We start from the raw sequence: 24,175 nt of genomic DNA on the forward strand, positions 1-24,175 counted from the left end.
CTTTTTAATATTGATATAATATACATGTACAAACCTACATAGATATAGAGATAGGGGACGACCAATGAAACAATAGTGGATTGTGTGAATGATGATATGGCTGGAAAGAATGCTAATTGTGAGATGATGTCAGGTAGGGAAGTATGGAAGAAGATGATATGCCGTGCTGTGCCCAAGTAAATTGGGATAAGGGTATGACAATGATGATGTATTCATGTGCACACAAAAGTTCTAAAAAGAAGAATGTTACTTAAATTCTCCTTTTTAGAACTTTTACCTACTTTGCGAACCAATGGTAGCTTTACATTTTATTCAACACTATATTAAGACAATTCAGTTTTTTTTACCTTTAAAGTCCTTATATCTGACTTGAATAATAAAAATTTAGATTTAACTCTGTTCCTCTGTATCCCATTTCATTAATGATAATTGTTTGTCTATTGATTCAGCTATTGAGGGATCTTTTGCATAAAATTGTGTGTTCAGTGTTTATAATATTTTTTTTCTACTACCTTTATAAATATTATTAATTCAGTCTTAATGAAATAAATAGAGATAATACATATTTGTATAACTATCAAAGATATAAGACCTAAATTATATTATTAATCTTAAAGATGACTACATAATTAAAAACTTTCAAAACTTCTTTATATATAACATAAAGAGGTTTTGAATTGAATTAGCAATTTGAAATAGTCATAGTTCAAGCAATTGTATTTATACAAGTGTTAATTGATATTATAACTCAGACAGGTGTACGAAAATATCTTTTTTCGTTCGTAGTACGTAAAATTTGGATTCTATTTTCAAAACTGGTTCAATTTATTAAGGACTAACTATATTATAGCTTCTTTGGATATTCTATGTAATGTATGACTTACGTTTAGTTTCAATACAATACAAACAAAACAATAGGTAGAGCTTTTAAAGCTTCGGCAAACGTCAAGAAATATTTACTTTCCATTTGACGTTACAAGCTAGTGTTGCCAGGGGCATCGAATATTTTAGGCCTATACACACTTACACTATGACATTAAAAGATAAGAATAAGTAAATTTAATAATAATATTATTTACTTCGTTATGACCTGGTTAAGTTATATTTTGAACATAATCTAAAATTAATTTAATTATTATAACATTTAAATTTATAGTAAAGTGATAATATGAACGAACCAAAAATAATAATGAAAATAGTTATTTTTATTGATATTTGTAATAAATAAAAAACAAAATGTCATACATCACGTCTATATATCTTACTTCACAATTAAAAATAATTATCCAGTATTAAGACCTCAGAAATATGCATATTTCATAGCACTCAAGAGTAAAAAGTTACCCAAAAATCATTTACTTTACATTCTTCAGTCTGATATGTATTTTTTAATAGAAATCTATTTATGTATTATATTTTATAGAGAAGATATACTTATATGTTATTTTCTTTGCAATTCAAAATTTGGTCCATTGTTTATTTTAACAACAATCTATTGAATTAAACATTTATAAGAAATATGTATAATACTATTAATTTTATAAGCTAAAATGTGTGTAAAGGTTGTATATTTTTTTTATTGAATCGAATATTATAACCTTAATAAGTTTTATATTAGTTTTAGGTACTAATTTATAATTTCCCCGGCTATTCCTCCTCGACTCCTAAGTCTAGCTCCCTCTAGTGAATATAAAATATAACCCCGCTTTGGCGGAAGATGGCCGTCGCGTGCCGATTGTCGCTCTGATTGTTTACGACGATTTAAAAAGTTTTTAACTATTAAAACGTTATTATTGACTGTGAACTTTAATAAAAAGTTGTTTAGTGAATCGTTTTGGTGGTGCCAAGTGAATTTTAAAGTTGTTTTATTCAGTTTTTCTCTCAAAAAGTGCTACAACTTTAGTGTGAATGAAGCTACCAGTTTTCTAAGAGTGGTTTTACAGTGGAATGTTGTGATAATATTCCGATTGGATATTGTGTTTAAGCTCAAGTTTCGTTTTGGATTAGCTACAAATATTCTCAAAGGTATGTTCATTTCAATTTACTGTAAAATATAGTTAACTTTCGTAAACTTAGTTTGTTTACTTCTTAACTCGTTTGCGCATGTACAGTTGATAATAAAGTTTTAATAATATAAGTTCAACTTTTTGAACTTTGTTGTGTACTTTTTACGGAACAGACAGATTATATATATGAGTAATATGATTTAACTAAAAAATAAACTAATTCTGCATCTATTTTTAAATTCCATTACATATATCGTAAGATCGATAGGTATAATTGTAGCTCTATTATTATTCCGCGTATTTGTGTACTGCTAGACATTGTATTGCGGCGAGATGAGTTTGATATGTAGTCAGCGTAATCTAGATTTGAAGTAATGATAAAAGATTTGTACTTTTTTTCACGGTCATTCAACTTGTCCGCGTACCATACAGCCTCCCGGGCTGCTTTCTTGTTGAACTAGAAAAGTAAAAGGTAACTATTTATTATGGTATCATCTTCCATATTAATACAGATATTCACATCGATTTTGTGATTTTCAATTAACATTGTTGACAGAAGTTTTGATTTATGATAGTAATCTTTGCTTTAAGCTATGTTTAAGTTTTAATTTACGACAGTCGTCGATACAAAAAATAAAAGGGGGTATATTAATAATTATTATAAAGATAAAAATACTTTACTTTTGATAGTACTTTTGATGATGCTAGAATTTTTAAACATTTGTAATGTTTGGTTATTAAACACCTTTCTTACAATTGGTGTATTATATTGTTAATAAAAAACTATCAATATCTTAAAAAAATATAAAGGTGTGTAAAGGCTGACTTAAAATAATTAAAATAATGTGCAAGATACAATCTTTGATTCTCTTTATTAAAAATAATAATTAGAAATAGTCTATTAGGATGATATTAAGCATATAGAGCTTTTTAAGGTAATTCATCTGTTTTGTTTATATGTTTCATAATAAAATTATTTATGTTCATACAATAATTATCAAAACAGACAGTTTGATCTAAAACAAATGAATTTCAACCAACCACTCATTTTTGAATTTATAATGAAATAAGTCCAATTCTGTTTTGGTGAATTCATACACATAATATAAAAATAAACTGATAAAGGTTGTATGTATGAGTAATTATGTCTTTTGAATATACTGATGATAAATGTTTTTTATTGAGAGTATGCTCATTAAAGGTTATCTAGTATACATTCTGTAAACATCTACAATCTCTATAATTCTTATTTTGATGCATACAATTCGTATTTAATATACTTATATTGTATTATTATAACTATAAATATCTAGTTTTGTAAATAAAGTTTGGTGTAAAACCAATAAGATTCATTTATTATTTAGAATACATTTTTCAGTAAATATTTTATGATAAGCCCTTTTGTCATTTAAGCAATAGTGATCACATTTTTTTAATGATATATTAATACATGTGTCATATCATTTTCAACATAATTATTATGTGACAAAATAACTTACAATATGATATACTTATAAATATTTCTATAATATGCAAATGATACTATTTATATCAAAAATTTTCTACGAATATGTCCAATGAGAATAAAATTAATTTAATCATTTATAAATAAATACTAATTGATAATAAGTATGAATAATTAAGCGATGTCAATAATGTATTCTGAAATTTCATATCATGTTTGATTTGTATTATAAATTATTGATGAAATTGTTGTTCGTTGGTTATCTTTTCAAATTCAACTACTATTCCCTTTTTCATATCAATTGGACGTTTTAATTTACTTTTGAAATCATTTATTTTGGTATTTATTTTAACAGAAGCTTTTTCGATTGTGTCTGTGTGTTTTTTTTCTGTTCATGTGATCGTTCAGTAAATATTTTATATTTATTTGTATGTGGTAGCATTGCTTTGTGGGGGCTGACATATTACCTACATTTTAATTATTCTGCTTCTTTCCATCATTACTTTGAATTGCTGTTTGGTTTGAACATTGAGTGAGCCAGTGTTATTACAGTAATTACAGGCACAGTGGATATAACATCATAGATGCCATGGTTGGCGACGCATTGACGGTGTAGGGTGTGATTTATATTCGTAGTACTGCCAACGAAGTTTGCCTACCTAAAATAAACAAATTAAAAAATATATATTATGCTCAAAAAACGGTAACATTTGTCTCTTAAATTACAATTTTTAAAAAAACTACCAATAACAGTGGATAAAACACTTGAAAATATTAAGTGTATAATTTAACAACAAAGTAACATCTAGCAATGTAGCTAATCTAGAAAAAATTGTTTTTATTTTCGTAAAACTAATAATCATTTGTTTTGATTCAAATGGTAACATTCAATGTTGCAGTGAACTAGTTTAGTGTCTGTATGATAAATATACTAACTAAATCTACATTAGTATAAATCAATGTTGTATTATTCATAATGATTTATTATGGTAGCCAAAAAATCTCAGCAAACGTAATTTTTCTCATTCACGGTTTGTGAACTCCAATAATATATCAGACACGCGACTTGGTAATAAATAAAGTTTTATTACTCAATAAAAAATGCTCAGGAATTAAAGTGCAATTCGTCATCAGAGGTACCGCCATTAGGGTTACTGTTTAATTCAATTAATTGAATTACAGGCCGATGCAAATGGAGGGACCATTCGCATTGGCCTAGAGGTGTTGGTCTATAATTGTTTGATTACCGTCTAATCACGATTTGTTACGCCGTGATAGACTTTCCGGTGGACTAAATATCACGCAAGGTATTGTGAATGATGCTCGAAAAATGTTTGGCCATACTTACAATTCTAAGAGTTCTTCAGTGAAGTGAATTCGATAAAAAAGGCTTGCTTACTTTGGTTGGTCGGATATTTATTTGTTTTATTGCTTAATCAATACCTGATCTTTCCTTCAGCTTTTATTTCAAGTACCTAATTTGTGTTTATAATTCATGTTGTGCTTAACGGTGAAGGGAGGTAACAAGAGGCAATCTGTCTGTAATTCTCTTAGATATATCTACCAATTGATTGTATTGGATTGGAGCAGCGCGATGGGGTAAGATTCAAAATTCCTCTGTAACGGGAGAAGAGATCAGTTCAGTAATGAAACATTTACATTACAATACAAATTTACAGGAAAGATTTGAAATACGCTCTAGTTCCTTTTTAGTATTCTAATGTAAGATACTTGCATTATACTAAATTATTGAGCAGATCATCTAAACGTATCAGCGTGATAATACAAAACATCCATAAGTTAGCAGAACATTTAAACGACAAACTTAGAAGCATAACATTGTGTATGCTGACTTAAATTCCAATGACTCATTGTTTGACCACTAACGTCTGTTTGTCAACGCTTTGTTTGCATCAACAGAACACTTATCTATGTTTATCTTATTTACCCAAATGGCTTCGGGTGTGGATAGCGGGACACTCAGAACTCAAATGATTTTCGTCGATCTGACATGCGTCTTCTTTCTCTTATGTGACGATATATTTTGATAACGCCGGTCATGCTGCATGGAACCTTGAATTTAATTGTGACCTTTCATTTGGGATTTTTTTTTCTATAACAGTATATCAGTATGGTTATGTCTTAATAAGCAAATTAGCAATATTGATCTGAAACTTTAATAATGAAAATACGATTATTAGAACAATCAGAAATCGATCTTTATCGTAATGGAGATTTTATCGAAATCGTCCCCAAAGAAGAGTGTTCGTTTTAACAACTCTATACAAATTTTAATTAATGATAATGACTACAGCAATCGCCTCTTCCAATTAAGTAAAATTGGACATTGTTCATTGCGGGGTAGATTAAGGGGTTAATTACGTTTTGCGGTGTCCAATTATGAACATTAATGAAGTAGATTGTAAGAATAAACATCAACGTATCAATTTCTTTTTATTACTCTCCTTTATGTTAGTTTACTTTTCTCCCTTATAAAAACACTTGAACAAGAAGTCTTAATAACAGGATTTTTTTTTGCGTATTATTGATTTTTCCGTAAAATCAATCTGAGATAGTTCTTTAGTTCAGGTTATTAAATTGAAAATTTCTTATTTATTATGCACTTTATTAATGAAAAAGAATTAAAAAAATAAAACGGGTAGGTTGCACGGTGGAGCCACAAAAGGCGTGTTTGCGTAGCTCTATCAACATTTGCTGACTTTGGCATTCCGTCTGTTTGTTTTAGTTGCTCTCAGTTCGTCTTTTACTTTTTGAACTACTTATTATCTTTAAAAAACGTTAATGCGAAAATGTTGAAGAATCTTCATTAGGTACACTTCACTATTAAGTCTTAAAAGGCTAGAGAGAGCATTCACACGATCATACTATCTTACAAAACGTACGTTAATTTTACTCTTAGCAGGTCGATCAGAAATAAAACCGTATTTTAAAAATTTATTACGATTATTTTCCTTAAATAAATCTTTTCTAAATCTACCAAAAGAGCTTTTATATAATATACATAATTATGTATGTATGTATAAACTTCTGTATACAACTAAAACTAAGTATACATTCATAAAAACCAACACAGAAATGAGGCTTTTGTTGAATATTATCTCAAATAGAACTTAGCTTGGCTAACATATTTCGCCTTCAATAGCTTAGTGCACGGATGAGGTAATCATAAAAGTGGGTCTAGAAAAACCATTAAACGCAACGAAGTGGTATTTACAAGAGGTTGTTTGTCGCTCTGTCAACAGTGCGGTCGGTTGCCGTGCATCCTACACTCATTACAGCTCGCATTTATTTTCTAAAGCTTTGTCGGAGTTGGTAATGTTGAGATTAATTCTAGAGACTTTTATATAGACGTGATCACCGACCTGTTAATATTCATCTTCACTAAATGTTATGTTAATGTAAAATATAATGATTAAAAAACACAATCCAGCAATATCTACGAATGTCTTTTTCACGAGTGTTCAGTCTCGTGAACAAGACATTTGTAGATAATGTCGAAATATCGAGCTCCACGAAACAAAAATTAAAACATGGTAAATATACCGTCTTTAATAACTGTAATAATAAAAATAACCATGTTAATTTAAAATCTTATACAATCCAGCAAGCTGACAATGGTTTATCCAAAATAAAAATTTCGATGTGTAACTCGTTGGACCCGAAATATAGCCTCAGTGCGTACTTGTAAGTCAAATTTAACATATATTTCAGATTTTACTTATAAGCTCTCAAGAAGTTTCTTCGTTGAAATCAGTTTGTTACCAACTTTAAGCAACTTCCCGAGTGGTCCTTACATCTGGCTTGTGTCAACGGCTCAGTTGATTCCAGAGGATCTATTACAGGATGTAATAAGTTTTAATGGGACGAGTTTGAGACTCATTCGCTCTCATTTAAAGGGACTACAACAAAATTTGGTATTAAAACTCGAGTAACTGCAAATATTATTAGTAGTGATTTATTCGTAGTGAAATTTGTCGTGGTGATATTGTTTGAATTCTATTAAATTTAAAAGTAAACTTAATTAATTTTAAATTTCGAACTTTCCTTCAAATATATTTACAAATACAAGTCTAAAGTAAATTCGCGATATCGCAAGAAGTATAAATAATAAATCATGTTTTCATATTACCATACCAAAATATCGAAACAAATCGCGAAAGAAATAACGTCAGTTTAATGATTCGTTTCGAATAACAAACTGCTGTAAGCGAAATAAAACTTCCTATTTATCGCGTGAACAGGGCAAAGTTTCCGAGAATGAAACATCAGCTTTCGTTCTTCCATCATCACATTCATAACTTGCAAAGTTAGACAATAACTACTCGAGTTAAAAAAACACCATCAATAACTTTGCTGGAAACCTTAATACGGCTTATGAAACTTTGTAGGCGTCTTCGAACTTGTCAATAAATTTGTCTTGTAATAACTACAAGACCTTGTTTTATTTCTTTTAATATTTTCATCAATACACATATTTTTTAAGACACGAGAATGTAACCTAATATACCGAACTCCTATGCAAATATATTTTTTCTCGTATTTTTTAAATGCGAGTCCTAAGTTGATCAGTACAGCGTTGAGAACTTTGGAAATGTCAACCGTTCCCACAGACATTTCCCGTTCTCGTTTAGCTATCTCTTTCACTAACATAAAGTCAATTATTGTTCCACATCAGTGCAAAGGCCGAACATTTGCATCGTTGCCAATATCAAACAATTGTTATCACTACCCAGAGTCATGTTTAGAAAGCAAACATGCGCTCGACCTGGGATTTGAACTTCGCTCCTTAGATAATCGGGTTCTACAACGAGGCGTTAAGTATTGTCTGAAAATTTCTAAAGTTTAACAACCTGTCTTTAAAGTTGATAAAAACTATCATCTTGTCTAGGTATTCTGCTTAAGTGTTGAACTTAACGTGTGTGTCTTAAAGTTTGCTAAGTATTATGGTTTTAACGAGGATTCATTTTTGTTTAACTGCTCTAGAAATATGAATCCCATTAAAAAGAAACAATTGCCTGTCGATTAATTTGCAAAGTTTCCACACAAGATTGATTATTTTAGATTTCGTGTATCAAAGTAATACTAAATGTAAACCAGGTACATACAATGAGTTTGTATCGATCGGTATAATTTGTTTGCTAGATACAAGTGATTACCATATTTTAACACAGTCGAAATAAAATCTTGTTAATATTTTATTTTGTTACCTATTGGTTGCGACTCGAAATAAATTTGCTCGGAAAGTATTTTAATTAAAGTGTCAACAACTCCCGATATTTCATAAAGAGAAAAGAAAATTCAAGTTTTATGTTGCATAATTTATTATGTCAAATAAATTTCGAATCAACATCTGCATTTTCATAATCTTCATCCCCGAGGTTAGTAGCTGCAATAAATATTGCATGCTATGGGGTAACTGTTTGCTAAGTTCACCCCATGCTACCGAAATGGGGCGTGTATCGCTTCTATTCATTTTATATCGAAAATAATATGCAAACAATTTTAAGCTTAACTACTTTAATATTAAAGTCTATTTTTCTATGTCTCTGCAAAAAATGTGTTTGCACCCCAGATTTATGGTGCTTATTACATTTCATATGCGTGAAATGAACACACAACGAATAACTAATACCATTTGCAACTTTATATCTAACTGCCTAAAAACTATTTGCCGTGGTTTTTTCCGCAACCCCTTTTTCGTCAAGATCGTAAATTATCTACTTAGGTTTGCATGTGGCGATAAATTGGTCCCTATTCTTTGTATGTATATGAAATAGCGTCAACAGTTATTCTTCATATTGATGGCGTAATATTAAAAATCAGTGGAACGTATACCGCTGTTAACATATTGATAGTTTTGTATCCTGCATAGTTTTTTGGGCTGTATGTATAGATTTTATTTGACAGTAACGTATCGAGTCACTGTATACACAAAAACCACTGAATCGTGCAAAAATATTCGTTTCAACATTCTATCTATACTGCCACACCAGTTTGAAAAAAATGACAAAATAAATAAAGTTGCGATCGGCTTAAAATAACATATAAAATAAAATAAAACTATTTTCATTTGTCCTTTATACAAATAATTAATTTCTGGTTCATCTTGCAATTAGGGGATGTTATGTCTATACTTATATAGAGACGTAATAGCTGAAAGCCAAAGCCGGGAGATCCAAATCCTAGCAAAGGCCTTTACTAATAAGAGGATTCCGAGCTTAATTCTCTATTCCGACATGTGTCGGACGTTCTTTATGATAGCTCTTTGATGAGTCGCTAGTAACCTATTTTCAATTTCTCCACAAAATTGGGACACGACATTTTCTGACATTTACAAATGTCGAATTTGGAAAAAATATACATGTAAAGCACATAGAATGTCTATTTCTATAACTTGTACGAGAAGGCTCATAATCAAACGATTTTAAGGCGCCAATCTAAAGCAGCGTCTATCTCAGTCATCAGATGTACAGATGTCGCTCAACTGAAGTGCTTCCCTAATCTATACATTTGCTATCTCGGGTCGTAGGTCGGGAGATACCGTAAGCGCTCTGCCAACCCAAGCGATAGTAAAATTTCGTTTCAACAGCGTAAAGCCAATTTTCCCGTGACCTCCATTTTCAAACGGTAATGTAGTTAAAACCGATCTACATTTCGTTGAAGAGACCGTTTTAAAGAACTCCGTGTGGATCGACCTATTTCCGAACGTGATAGATGGTCCCTCTCATTTTATTATTGAAGCGTTTGATTGAATTTGTTCGTGAATTTTTCAACCTTATTACGCATGAGTACTTTGGGTCTCACGGGTTCTCTGAATTGTTATTTCTTCACTTTACACGAAAATGTTAAGAATTTTGTTGATTATTTCCTGGCTACTTTCACAGCTGTTAGATGTTTCTTGTTTTGATGCTTTCAGAAATTGAAACCTGAACAATCATTTTAAAATTCTAACGTTGCTATTTATACCGAGATTCTCTGGCACATTGACGCGGTTTGTATTGATATAGTCTAATTCTCTTGTTAGTTTTACGATAGCAAACACCATCTTGACTTCCGTAAGTTTTACGAACCACAAAATCATATTTTATACATAAAATTGTTGGTATTTTATTCTGTTGAAAATGTGCATTTGTTATTGGCACGTGCATTTTCAAGTTTTTAATATAGCACGATCAACATATGAGAGTTGCCGCATGAGTCTTAACTCGTATTGGATAATTGTTTACAAAACATTACAAGACGAATTGCATCGCAAACCGGCCATTACCTATAGAGAAATATAATTATCTACCAACAGAGATAGCCATTTGTGAATTCTTTCATTTTTTTTATTTCGACATCGTAGGAGTGAGGAACGTTTAAGGTAAAAAAAAAAATAACAAAAAAAGTCAGACCCTTCATCGCATAAATTCCTTGCCAAAACCCTGATACCTGAAGAGTGTATCGCGCAGTTATATTAACATTCTTTTATATAACTAAGAATTCTGCTTTAATATAATATAAATAAACGCGGAGGGAAGTTATAGTGACATAGTATATTGTGTAAATTTAGTATTTGTGACATTAAATTGTTATTTCGATATGGTTCCAATCAAGAACACAAGAAACCTTAAAATATTCTATCGATACACAATACACCATAGCCTATGTACCATTTATTGATAAAATAATCCGTGGATTAAATATTTGGCTTCCTCTAGCTGTTGAGTATTTCCTTACCATTTTCCGGTCCCTCACATCCGGTTGTCCAAACAATTAGCCAGCTCCCTTATCCAGCTTTGTGCTCTCCTTTGCATAATATCTTTGGAACACGATTTCATTTTTGTTAGAGGCATTTTTTTCGGCAGCCATTAAGATAAAATTAAAAACGAACAGTCTGCTTGTGTTGTGTGACGCCATATGGATGGTCTAATGATAAAGAATAAACCTTATTCTGAATTTGCGTACATCAATTATGCACAAAGATGAAAGGTGAGATATGTTAAAACATTAAATAGATCATCTGACTGAAATAAGTCAATCTTTAGTGTCGAAGTGTGTTTTACATTTTTAATCTCGTATCTGACGCGACCGTCTCGTATCGCTGAATAATGTATTTGGTCCATTAAAATATCTGATTTGAACGCCCCTCTGATTCTAAATATAACGGAACGATGTACTCTGACAGCTAATGTTTATTTGTGGGAATATTTTGTAGGGATTTCGGAATAGTGATGTTTTTTGTGCGGTAAGTTTAGGATTTGGAGTGGAGCTGGCTTAAATGTCGCTGTCACATTTGTTACACTGATAGATTTCTTGTTTTTACTCAGAGATTGAACTTAAGAACAGAAGCATTTAGTCATTAATTATACTGATGTTTAAATTTTAATAGTTTAGTAACGTTTTACGATGGACAGTCCTATTAATAAACCTGACAGGAAAAATAGATGACGTTTTTTTGTTTGGGATATTATTCATGTTATTTGGGTATGTATTGAAATGACGAGCTCTATAAAAAATAAGTACTGGATACGAGATACTTTTATCTGTATTTACTATTTTGTGGTTGGGGTATCGTAATGTTGGAACGGAGTTATTTATAACTTAACGCTAACATTATACACCTTCGCGTTATCTAAAAATAAATAATACTTAAGGTATAGTAAAAGTTTAGTGACCAAGAATGTAGGTGTTAAGTGACCCTCAAATCCAACGATTTTATCATCTCAAGTGCTTTTGTTTATTTCACATTTTAAACTTATTCTCAAATAACTGGAAAAATGTTTGTATTTTTAAACCTGGACGTTGACAATGTTTTTTAGTTTCTTAAACTGGATGAACAATTAAATTAATTTTAATATACAAATGGAATGGATTTTTAATGCAATGATTATAAATTTACGTATATTTGCAAGTTGAATGTTTTACTAATTGATGCAACCTTATATGTTATCCATTTATAATTCATTTCAATTTAAACAACAAAGATAAGATCGTCTCTAAAATGTACATTTGAAATAGATTTGTATGAGGCTAGAGATGAATTACGATAAACAGGTATTTTTTTTGTAATAAAAAAGAATGTCAACAATTTACACGAGCCGGAACCGTCAAGCGACGTCGACCGTATCTACAGTTTTATTTGACATCTGTCAAAGCAAGCGAGTGACACTTCAAGTTTGGAGTCACATCATGACTCTGAAGGGACAGGCACGCGCTCGAGATACTATATTGGTTTGAACAATGACTATCCGTTTTTTTATGTAATATCGTAGCTTTTGGTATTTGGCCTTTAGTGGGACTAATTTCGTGAGTTTGACGTGAATTTATAGCGAAAACACTTTACGTTTAATATGTTTTTCAGTGAATTAATGGTGTCAGTGTTTTTACAGCTGTAAAAAGATGAGTCGCTGAAAGTTTGAAGAAGTTTCTGGTAGATTCACATAGTGTTTTAAAAGAGTTTGTTTCACCACACCGCTTTATTTTTCTGCTGTCAAAATATTTATATTATATACGATACGATGATATGAATTTTGTAGTATAAAATTTCTATCTTCAATTTTACAAATTTCAAAATAATGATTACCTAAGAATCTGTATCGAATATCACAACTAGAATATCTGTAATTTAAAATTGGCTATGACGAGAACGAAAAACGTCTTCTAACGATATTCTCGTATGGTAAGTAAAAAATTATATTAAATAGTTTATAAGAGTGTAAAAACTTTCAAACCGACAAAACACCTTGAAAGCAGGTGAAGCCATACAAATAGTTTTCAGGAAACAAACTTGCCGCAATTTATTCAACGTTTCAAATGTTCACAAGTTTTAAGTAATAAGCTTCGCTTACGTTTTATATTAGTTTCTGGGTTTCCCACTTTATGAATACGAATCGACTCAACTTATTCGAGTATTCACTGAATTTAGAGCGACTAATGGGTGTACAGGGGTGTGTTATTGCAACGTACAAATATGCTCAAATTTTAATGTGACTTTAAGTTACGTTGATGTTATGGATATGAATAAGCATCATTGTTCTAGTTGGGTACAATCCAAAGACATTTCAATACGATTGGTCATGGTATTGACATTGATTTTAATTTTGGATGTTTATTTTGTCTAATTTTGTTTTGGATATTTTAAGTGAACCCAGAAAAGTTTATATGAAACGGACGTTTCTTACTAAGATTAATTCTTGTATGTTTACGTCAAAGTTGAGGTCCATGTTATTACCCGTTTAGCAACTCTTATTTTCATAAACTTATACGAGCTCTGTCAAAGCAGGGCAATTTTAAAGAAAAGTAATAAACGTTCATTACTCTTTATAATGACTGTTAGGGTTATTTGCTTCGAGGTGTACCTGGATGGAAAATGGACTCTACTTTGTTCTCACTATTATGGACAATATGTGAGTAATTGTGTTCGCTGTATATTAACTTGAACGATGAACTGCTTTGGTCTTTTATACGTATAAAAAATCTGTGAATAATATGGAGATACTACGTTGTTTGTAGTACAATATAAAAAAAAAATGTAGTTTTATTTAAAATATTTATATTATATGTTAAGTGCAAATTTTACTGCATGTTTTATCTGTGGGAATTTTCAAAAAGAACGTAAAATATAACGTCATTCTTTGTGATGTTATTATTGCTTCTACAATGGCGTAAAATGACGGACTAATGACGAGTATCAGCGTCGAAATTACAAGTCTTGAACACATGTTGTTAATAATAGGGGAACAGGTAGATGTCTTTCGGAATTCCGCAGGAAAATTGCTTATTTCTGTTATGGAATTATTTATTTGAAAGCGAAATTCGACGAAAGGATAAACTAAATACAATGTATAAAATGTGTTACATAAATGTCCAAGTTTAAAAAGTCTGAAGATCTGTCAAAAATATAGGACTTAAAATCTCTACCAAGTTATGACAATTTCTTTTGTAGTTTCACAAACACAAAATGTGTTTTAAAACTATCAATTTGAAGTTTTTTGCTTGCTTGAACACAAAACCATCTCATCTTAGAATCAAAGAGTATTATATGATCTTATTAAATGTCGATGCTTTGACGAACGGCCGATAATTTAAGATGGGTACTTATACAATAATTTGAATTGTTTGACAGTGGTATGGTAAACTATTCCAATTTGAGGATTTTAGGAAATTCAACAAGTATAATTGTTATAGCACAAGAACAAAATCTCAGATTAGAAGGCATTGGCTATGTAAATATATATATTAGTAATAAATATATACATACTTTTTTTTACTTAGGCGTGGTGGCTTTTTTATTATTTACTAACTATTAGCACTCCTTCACGAGACCTGGCCCCTACTGACTGATATTTTTTTACTTTTACAATTTATACGTATATATTAAGTGACAAAGTAATATCTTAAGGATTATTTGCTTGTGTTTGTTAAAAGACATTTTTATGTAATCAGTATATATACTCTTTTATTTTATAAATAAATAGACAAGCAATACAATACAAGCTTCTGATTGTGATATGATTAATATTACAGACAGAGAAAGCAATACTAAATATCAGTTGTTCAAAAACAAAACACTGCGACTGTTATCGCAATAAATAGTAATTGCAATAACGTAAATATTGTGTTTAATAAGTATTTTGATACGGAACCAAAGAGTATTTCTTAATTGTACACAATGGATCGTCTGCCGGTATCTTTTGAAGTTCGAGAAAATAGCCCAGAGGCAATTATGGTTTCGTGGTCAGAGTTCACGTTTAAAATATTTCTTTGATCTTAAATTCATAACGCTTTTCTTTGTGATATCTGTTCAAACATTTCATAATATTATTTTAAAAACAGAAGATTACTATATTATTAATATTTTTTAAGAAATATTTGACGTCTAATTATAATATACGATAATAGTAAACACGAAATTAACTGTTTAAAAAAAAAAAGTACAAAACGGTTGCATCGGCCGGGAATCGAACCCGGGCCGCCCGCGTGGCAGGCGAGCATTCTACCACTGAACCACCGATGCTTATACAAATGTGGTTAAAATAACGCATCGTATTTGTGATTTACTACTTGAATATAAACTAAATTGCTAAAAATATTTTTTTGTAATTATTTTAGTATATTGGATCTCAATAAAATCAAATGAAGTCGAAGCTATACATTTTTGTGAATTCCGCGCTGAAGCAGAACTAAATATATTGTGTGTTTAAAATTATGAGTAATAGGTCAGTACTTATCAGAAATGTACACACTAATAAAAGCTTTGTTTTATGGTATAGGTTGGCGGACGAGCATATGGGCCACCTGATGGTAAGTGGTCACCATCACCCATAGACAATGACGCCGTAAGAAATATTAACTATTCTTTACATCGTCAATGTGCTACCAACCTTGGGAACTAAGATGTTATGTCCCTTGTGCCTTTAGTTACACTGGCTCACTCACTCTTCAAACCGGAACACAACAGTACTCAGTAGTGGCGGAAGAATAACTGATGAGTGGGTGGTACCTACCCAGACGGGCTTGCACAATGCCCTGCCAACAAGTAAAGTAATTAAAAATTTAAGATGCAGTTTTGGTGACAGTAAACATGTTTTGAATACATATTTTTTAAGTTATATGCCATAGCACCAATGACAATGTGCCTACAACTTCGGGAACTAAGATTTCATGTGCCCTCGTGCCTTACACTTTAAACCGGTATACAACAATACTAAGCATTGCTCTTTGGCGGTACAATATATGAAGATGCATAAATCCTTTCCAATATATTTTACTACGAGTCCAAGCATATTAAAAAAAATGTATATGATAAATTATTAAAGTTCCGACTCAACCGAGTTCAAAATTTATCACAGAGGTGAAGATAACGAATAAAATTTTACTTACCGTTTATTGTATTCATATTTAAAAAAACATAAATTTATATTATCTTATCAATTTAATTAAAAGCAAATCGATTATAGTGATGTATCGATAAATTAACGACATCGAATAATCGCGATAACTTTAACAAGTTTATCGCCATGTTCAAAGTGACATGCGTCATAATGCATGGCTCATGATAATCGGAAACTACTAAAACGTTGACATCGTATCACGACTGGTCTGTAATCTGTTTTAGTATTTAAAACGACTTATTCGATTTTTTCGTTGGTATTTTGAAACTATTCGACTGAGTACAATCAAACATACGAATTAGCAGATGTATTGGTTTCAAATCCCTAATGAGACATAATTTAATAATAGTAATAAATATGAAGCAACATCACATACATTACTCTGATCCCAATGTAAGTAGCTATAGCACTTGTGTTATGGAAATCAGAAGTAACGACGGTACCACAAACACCCAGACCCAAGACAAGATAGAAAAGTAATGGTAATATACATCGACTCGGCCGGGAATCGAACACGGGACCTCAGAGTGGCGTACCCATGAAAACCGGTGTACACACCACTCGACCATGGAGGTCGTCAATCAGTTATGAGAGAAGTAGTCAGGACAAACAGTTCCTTGAAAAACATGTAAAGTGGTTCCGTATCAAATTCAATTCCAGTTATATCGGCTTGTTTATCCATTGGGCTATGAGGGAGTATTGAGTGCATCTGTGTTTCTGCACAAGTTTTAGTGTCCTGTACTATATCATGATAAGCTAACTTACACTGAAAACAGCTGCTGTGACAACACAATACGTCTGGAAGACATCGTTAACTATGACACATCTATTAAGTAAATCGATTCACAGACGTGGCAATTATTATTGTCATTATATAGTATAAAACAAAGTCGCTTACTGCTGTCTGTTCATATGTATGTTTAGATCTTTAAAATTACGCAAGGCATTTTGATGCGTTTTTTTTAAAGTACGTAAGTTCTTCAGTATATTTAGTATCAGTTTTGCACATTTGCGAAGCCGGGGCAGATCGCTAGTTATCAATAAAATATATACTGATGTTGTTTAAAATGAAAACTAATTAATTTAATATACTCTTAAAACTGTCTTATATTATCGACATGCCATAACGAGTCAAGTGAGATATGCCGGTAATATGAGTTCATTAAACATAGACTTATACACACAAATAAATAGACATATCAAAAATTACCTGTTGAATTTCCCATTAACACAATACAATCTGAAAACATTTTTTGTAATGACAACACTTTGGAAGTAATTATAGGTTGGCAGTGGAACCCATTAAACGTTTAATAATTGTCTATTTCGTTACTGGTAATACACGAATGGAATTTTAACAAACAATTGATTATGAATTGGTTGAAGGCATAAGCGATGTATCAATTGGCACGTCTCAACAACTTTACGATCGACACACTGTCATCTCATTTATCATAGCGCTTTGAATAGATCATTTATGATAACATCGACTAACAATGACATGAATTCGAGGACGGAAAACAAAAAAGGTTATATATTATTAATAGATAACATATTACGCGTTTTTTCTTCTTTTGGCCTATATCTAATGGCAAAGATCTTAATTAGCAGACTTATCAGCAGGTGGTTTTGTTTGTCTTCCATTTTGCTATAAATTAAAAGAAGGAATGTTATCGACTGTTATAATTAGTAATCTGTTCGCAGGTAGTTCCTTTAAAATATTTATAGTAGTAGTTAAGATCTGACGCAAAATTAACTTTGAGAAATATTGCAAAAATATAATATAACATAAATCTAAATTGGTGACATTGGTCTGATGGTATTCTTGTCAACATTCCACGTGGTTATTTTATTTTGTAAGGAAATACATGTAAAAAATTGTAAGTACCTACAAATTATGCATTAAAGCAATGTGGTTGAATTCGCTGCAAACCATTTCCCCAAAAGGAGGAGGTCTTAGTCCAGCTCTGGGATACCTACAGACTGTTACTGTCTGTTTATATATTATTAAAAACTTTATTTTTAAATAGCAAAAGAAAACACAACCCCTTTTTATTAAAATCTGTCAACGTGACACAAGAACAGATAAAGATTACAATTTATAATCTGTAATCCTCTCTTGCCCGTTATTTTATTTCGTATGTTTAAATTTTCGTTCGAAATTTAAATTTAAAATAAACCCGTTAAAAGCCAAAAAAGACACTATCTTAAAACATGTCATACATTATCTGTTCTTCGCATCTTAATTGACACTTCGTAAGTACTTTTTTTTTTCTTAGCGCTTGGTGCGCAGCCAACGACTTAAGGAGTTAAGTGAGGCATGTTAGGTTTAATATTTTTTATAACCTAGTTAGATAAACCTACATAGTAATTGTACCATTATAAAGAATAATGCTATTTTGATTTATATAGAAATTTTTGGCCGTTTAATTAAGAATTTAAAAAAAATCATGCGAATTCTTATTCTTTCTTCTTTTTATTTCGAAAATGATTTAATGATAAAATAGTTACCAAATAAAAAAAGGAAAGTCAATCGACGATCACAGGAGGAAAAGAAATTAACTTTAAGTAATACTTAATGTAATATAAAAACAGATTCGTACAAAAACCGATGATTCTTTTGGTATCTGAGTCTATGAACCGGTGGTAAAAATTTAACAAGTGAACTAAATGCAATTTTTTATTAGATTAAAATTTTTTACTTTGCAATTCCGTCTGGCTGCTTTGTCAAGGCATAAGACAGTCAATTAATAATAAACTCTCAATAACCATTCAGATGCTGTAGTATGTTAATTCGTACATTCAAATTAATTGCTAGAGGCCAAGATGATTTACTACATGCACATCGCATCCATGGGTAAATTTATGGAATATTACACAAATATGGAAATATGTACATAATAATATTTCGGTAGCAAGTATAAATAGCTACGCGTTTCGTATAGGATGTATGTATATAAAACATTTGCATCGTAATACACAATGTATAATTATGTTTACAAGTAATTACTAATTAGTGCCCGGGTGCAATGCTGATACTTAATATACTACATAATTTGTCTATTTAAGATATCACTTTAGAAACTTCTAAAATTATCAGTCTTTTGAACCATAATGTCTATGTATTATATACAAAAACCTTCCTCTCGAATCGCTCTATTTATTAAATAAACGCATCAAAATCCGTTCAGAAATAATAAAAATATCTAAGCATACATAAGAACAGCAGCGGTAAGAGACTTTGTTTTATACTACGTAATGATGTAGTAATTATATTGGTACCTATGTACATATATACGGCGCACACCAGTATAGTTAGCATGTTTTTTTTCGGCGTCATATGTCAGTCAACTTACACAACATCTTATTGATTGTTGCGTCTATGATTGTCACGTCTATTTTGATGGTGCTGGTGAATATTATCGGATGGAAAGCGATTACCATCACCCATGGACATTGCAAGGCCGGGGGCTTCCAGGTGTGTTGCTGGCCTTTAAGAAATATGTATAATAAGGAAGGTACCCAACTCGTATCGGTTCGGTAAAACCACAGACAAAAGCTGGTTCCACAGAGTGGTTATTCGAAGTGGACGATGCTTTAAACATCATTGTTTTGACCATTTGCTAGTCTTCCTACAAGTTAAACATAATTTGTCTCCCTTATTATGTTCGAAGTAATTTAATGAAATGCCCATGTTTATGCAATAACATAAAATTGAAAAAGGAATACTCAGCAATTACATTCAATTGATCATTCAATTATATGAACTGTTTGGTCAGTCACGATTTCAGTTTGAACGGCGTCAATGACGCGTCAATTTAACGGTTTTGTTTAGTAAGCGTTTAAACCTCATTGAGGTGGACGCTTAATGGGCTTAATGATTGAATAGGCAACGATTTTCAGTTTAAATTGTTGTTCAGTCAATACATCATATTGCGTATTGGTGATAAAGCGTATTATTATTTTGGTAAAGAATATTTGCTCCCGATTCTGTTTTACCAGAAGCTTGTTTGATATTATTTATCGATGGCTTTTGATTTGAATTGAAAAACTAGTGTCATCAAAGGCACAGAGTATAAAATGCCTTAGACTTTCTGGTTGGTTGTGTATTGAAGATTGGTTGGATTAATTGTCACGATAAACCACCATTGAATACCATACCACAGATAGCTCGATCGGGATTGTTAAAAACATTTTTTTTAATAAAGATATATAACTAATGCTTTTGTACATATACTGTTTACACTTATATATTTTAAATTATTATACAACGAAGTTACGCTTCGAATTCGAGTAAACCTACGTCATATAAAGCCTTATTTAAAAAATAATCTTAATATGGTAAGCGCAAATAAACTTAAGTTGTGATTAATTTCGTAAAATTATTATTTCTTGAAAAAAGGTTTTTAAAACTGTATTTAATTATATAGAATACTATTTTTTTAAATCAAATTTGGCCATGATAAATAAAGCATATATTCCTATTACCTTGACGTCTGATTTTTAAATTATGCGTAATAAAATATAACTAAGCAAGATACATGAGTTAATTAACTTAGCACTGTGTTGCTAGTTTATTAATGACTGTCTTGATGTGTCCCAAAGGGTTATAAAGAAAGTCAGCGGTTAGCGTGCTCGGATGTTGTTTATTTCTAGAATAATTCACACAAACCCTAAATATAGTCACGATATTAACATTCTGAGCGCATCCCGAAACAGGAATGTCTACACACAACAAATCTTCTTGACATCTTGATTTACATTGTATTACCGGGTTCAACCGCTATACGCTATTCTCCTTAAAGCACTGTCAGATACAAACAAGCTGTTTTATATGAGCGTCATAATAATAAGAACCCTAGTGATCCAGTAGCTGGAACACTTGAATCATAACAGATTGTGGGTTTGAATCTGAGAAAGTACCGAGTTTGTTTGAGAAGCTCCATAGGTTGCTATTATGGCATATATCTAAAAATCCATTGGCAAACTTCTCAACTGGGAAGTTCAATCAGACGTGGGACATTTTCAGGTGTTACATTGACTAATAATGCTCATTAGTCATATAAGTACCATTATAGGTGTTAAGAGTTTTGCCTACACATGACATAGGGCATAGATCTTAATATGCTTACGATTGAATAGCTATTTGAGGATTAACTTATAACGGAATATATAATGGCTCTATAGTTTTCTTACTCTTTAAAAAATATGTAACACTATAGCATTGTTAGAATTTAGTCCCGCTCGCTGGATTTGAACACCACCAACAATCTGTATCTTTTTAATCCGTAAAATGATTTCTTTTTGTGTGTTACACCTTCACGCTTCAGCGTTGATCAATCGTGAAATTTGACACAATAGCTTATCGTTAAATGCTTTCGTTTTTATAAACATTTTTCGGTTAGGAAAAACCGTGTTAATGAATTAATTAAAGATCTATCAGGTGCGTATCAAGTAATGTGTAAAACATCCGGTGCATTAAAATGTTTGAATAATTATAAGAATTTCTTAAATAGTGGGATGTGTTTTATTTCTGTTTATACTAATAACGTAATAAAATACAAACGTAATGATAATAAAGGTACATAATGGATATTAGTATTAATGTTCTTTTTAACCTTATCTTAACTAAGACATAGAATTTATAAATACATTAATACAAAAGTGAATCGTCCCACTCGCTTACATATTTTGATAGATAGATTGAAATTTATTTAAAACAGAAGAATTGAGAGTTCAGTCTTAATAATGTATTTATTTGTTTAAAAACATTTACAACATATGACTGAACATAAGAGAAACCACAAAAATTATGTATAACAACTGGTGTGCAAAAGCGGTCTTATAATGATCTCTCACAGATGATCTTTTGGTGATGGAAGTTTAGAAAGAAAATAGAAAGTACAGATATGAGAGAGGATATAATAATTATAACATTGGAATATTTATACTATAAACTACACACAATTACAACTCAACAATACACAACATAATAATATAAAGTCTTCAAAGATTGTCAGATTTTTCCAGAAAACATATTAGTGAGGTGAAGTGACCTTTTTATACATGAATACTAGACATTAATTATCTAGTCAGAATATAAAATCAGGGATATTTTTGCCATGAGTTAAAAGATTCTAAAAATATCGAAAAGATAAACAATATTTTCCAAATAAACCAAAAGATTCAAAAATCTTGAGTCACGCGTTAAATTCCCTGAATTTAATATAATATTATCTACAATTGCATTTAGTCATCAGCACATTTTGCTGAAACGTAATCTCAAACAAACACTACGAGCACGTTCTGTCAAGTTGTCAGCTCAAATAAGTGGTTCAACTCCAATTATACTAGCTTTGCATGTCCAGGGCTCTCGCGTTGAGAGACTAGGTTTAGCACCGGTCTATTTATGCATTTAGCCTTGGATATCTGTTCCAGTGGTGAATTTTCTAAAGAGTATTCGTTCTGATATCTTATTTTGAAGTATACTTGAATTGTTTCCAGTTTTAGTTCTGACAGTTTTCTCTAGACAAGTTTAGAGATCTTGATTTTTTGAGATGAAAAATGCTTCTTATAATAAATAAATACATATGTTGGACAACATCACATACATTACTCTGATTCTAATATAAATAGCTAAAGCACTTGTGTTGTGGAAAATTAGAAGTAACGGTACCACAAACAAAAAGACCCAAAGACAACATGGAAAACTAATGAAGTTTTTCTACATCGACTCTGCCGGGAATCGAACGCGGGAGCCATGAAGACCGGCGTACACACTACTCGGCCACGGAGGTCGTCATCAATCTTATAAGGTTAAACATAAACTGAATTGATTGCTAATATAGTAACATCGCATGAAAAGTTAATCGCTTTAGAAGTAGTTCTGAAATTTCCGAGACGTTAAAACTACGATCGTCTCATAGTTGTTTCGTTGGTTGTCCACAAAACGTTTCAATATTAAACGAAGTCAACAACGTAATAAAATAAATAGGTCACTCATCCATGAGCTTGTCAAGACAATAAAATCTTGATTATCTTCAAATGAAACGACTATACAATATTTCTGGCTATGATTGTTCTTAGGAGACGTATCTGGGGAGGTAATAAAATAACCTTTATGATGTCATTTATGAAGCCGAAATCAAAAAGACAATCTGTTAGTGACGTAGTTATGTAGATATGATAGCTGTTCCGCGTCTTCGTGAAGACTATATTATGTAGATACGCTTCACTTTAAAAACTTATTTTCTACCATAAAACATGTTAACAAGATATTAGCGTGATGTTTTCTATAATAATTGATTGAAATAACTCAACGGTAATTTTTATAGACATTTACAAATTTAAGAAGAGAATAATATCATATGTATATTACATATGACTTTATACCTTTTATCGTCATGCCTTTTAGTCCTTTTTTTTAAATTATTTTGCGTACCTTCGCGGTCGTGATAAGCGCGATGAATCATTTTTAATGGGTTGCAATGAAAAGATTAGAGCACCCCATGTTTAAATATCACAATTGACATAAAATGATCTGGTCCCGAGATGACGAGTGGATGAAGTACTTGGTTTTAACCGAAGAACACGTTTTCATCTCGTCAAAAACCAATCTTTTTAACATTTGCGTCATTTGAGTTTTTATTTTGAGGGTAATGAAAATCAAGAAGAAACTTGCATGTGTTGGATGGAATTTTTAATATACCATTATAGTCACGTGACAGGTGCTTTAATATAAAGCGATATACACCAATAAACAAGTATGGCGGAAACTGAAGTATATTAGCTTAGAAATAAAGTTGTTT

At 31.1% G+C, this 24,175-nt stretch overlaps 1 protein-coding gene and 1 non-coding gene across 2 annotated transcripts in view; one reads left to right on the forward strand and one right to left on the reverse strand.

Moving 5' to 3' along the window:
* The first annotated feature begins 1,711 nt into the window (after positions 1-1,711).
* The window catches only part of LOC124540486, a 681,189-nt gene continuing 658,725 nt past the window's right edge, over positions 1,712-24,175 (forward strand). The window contains exon 1 of the mRNA XM_047118099.1: positions 1,712-2,025. The gene's annotated coding sequence lies outside the window, so the exon portion shown is untranslated. The remainder of the gene's footprint in view (positions 2,026-24,175) is intronic.
* On the reverse strand, positions 15,420-15,490 carry Trnag-gcc. Its single transcript has one exon. It is a non-coding gene; the product is annotated as a tRNA-Gly (tRNA).

The sequence above is a fragment of the Vanessa cardui genome, chromosome 25 (assembly GCF_905220365.1).
Source record: "Vanessa cardui chromosome 25, ilVanCard2.1, whole genome shotgun sequence".
Lineage (NCBI taxonomy): Eukaryota > Metazoa > Arthropoda > Insecta > Lepidoptera > Nymphalidae > Vanessa > Vanessa cardui.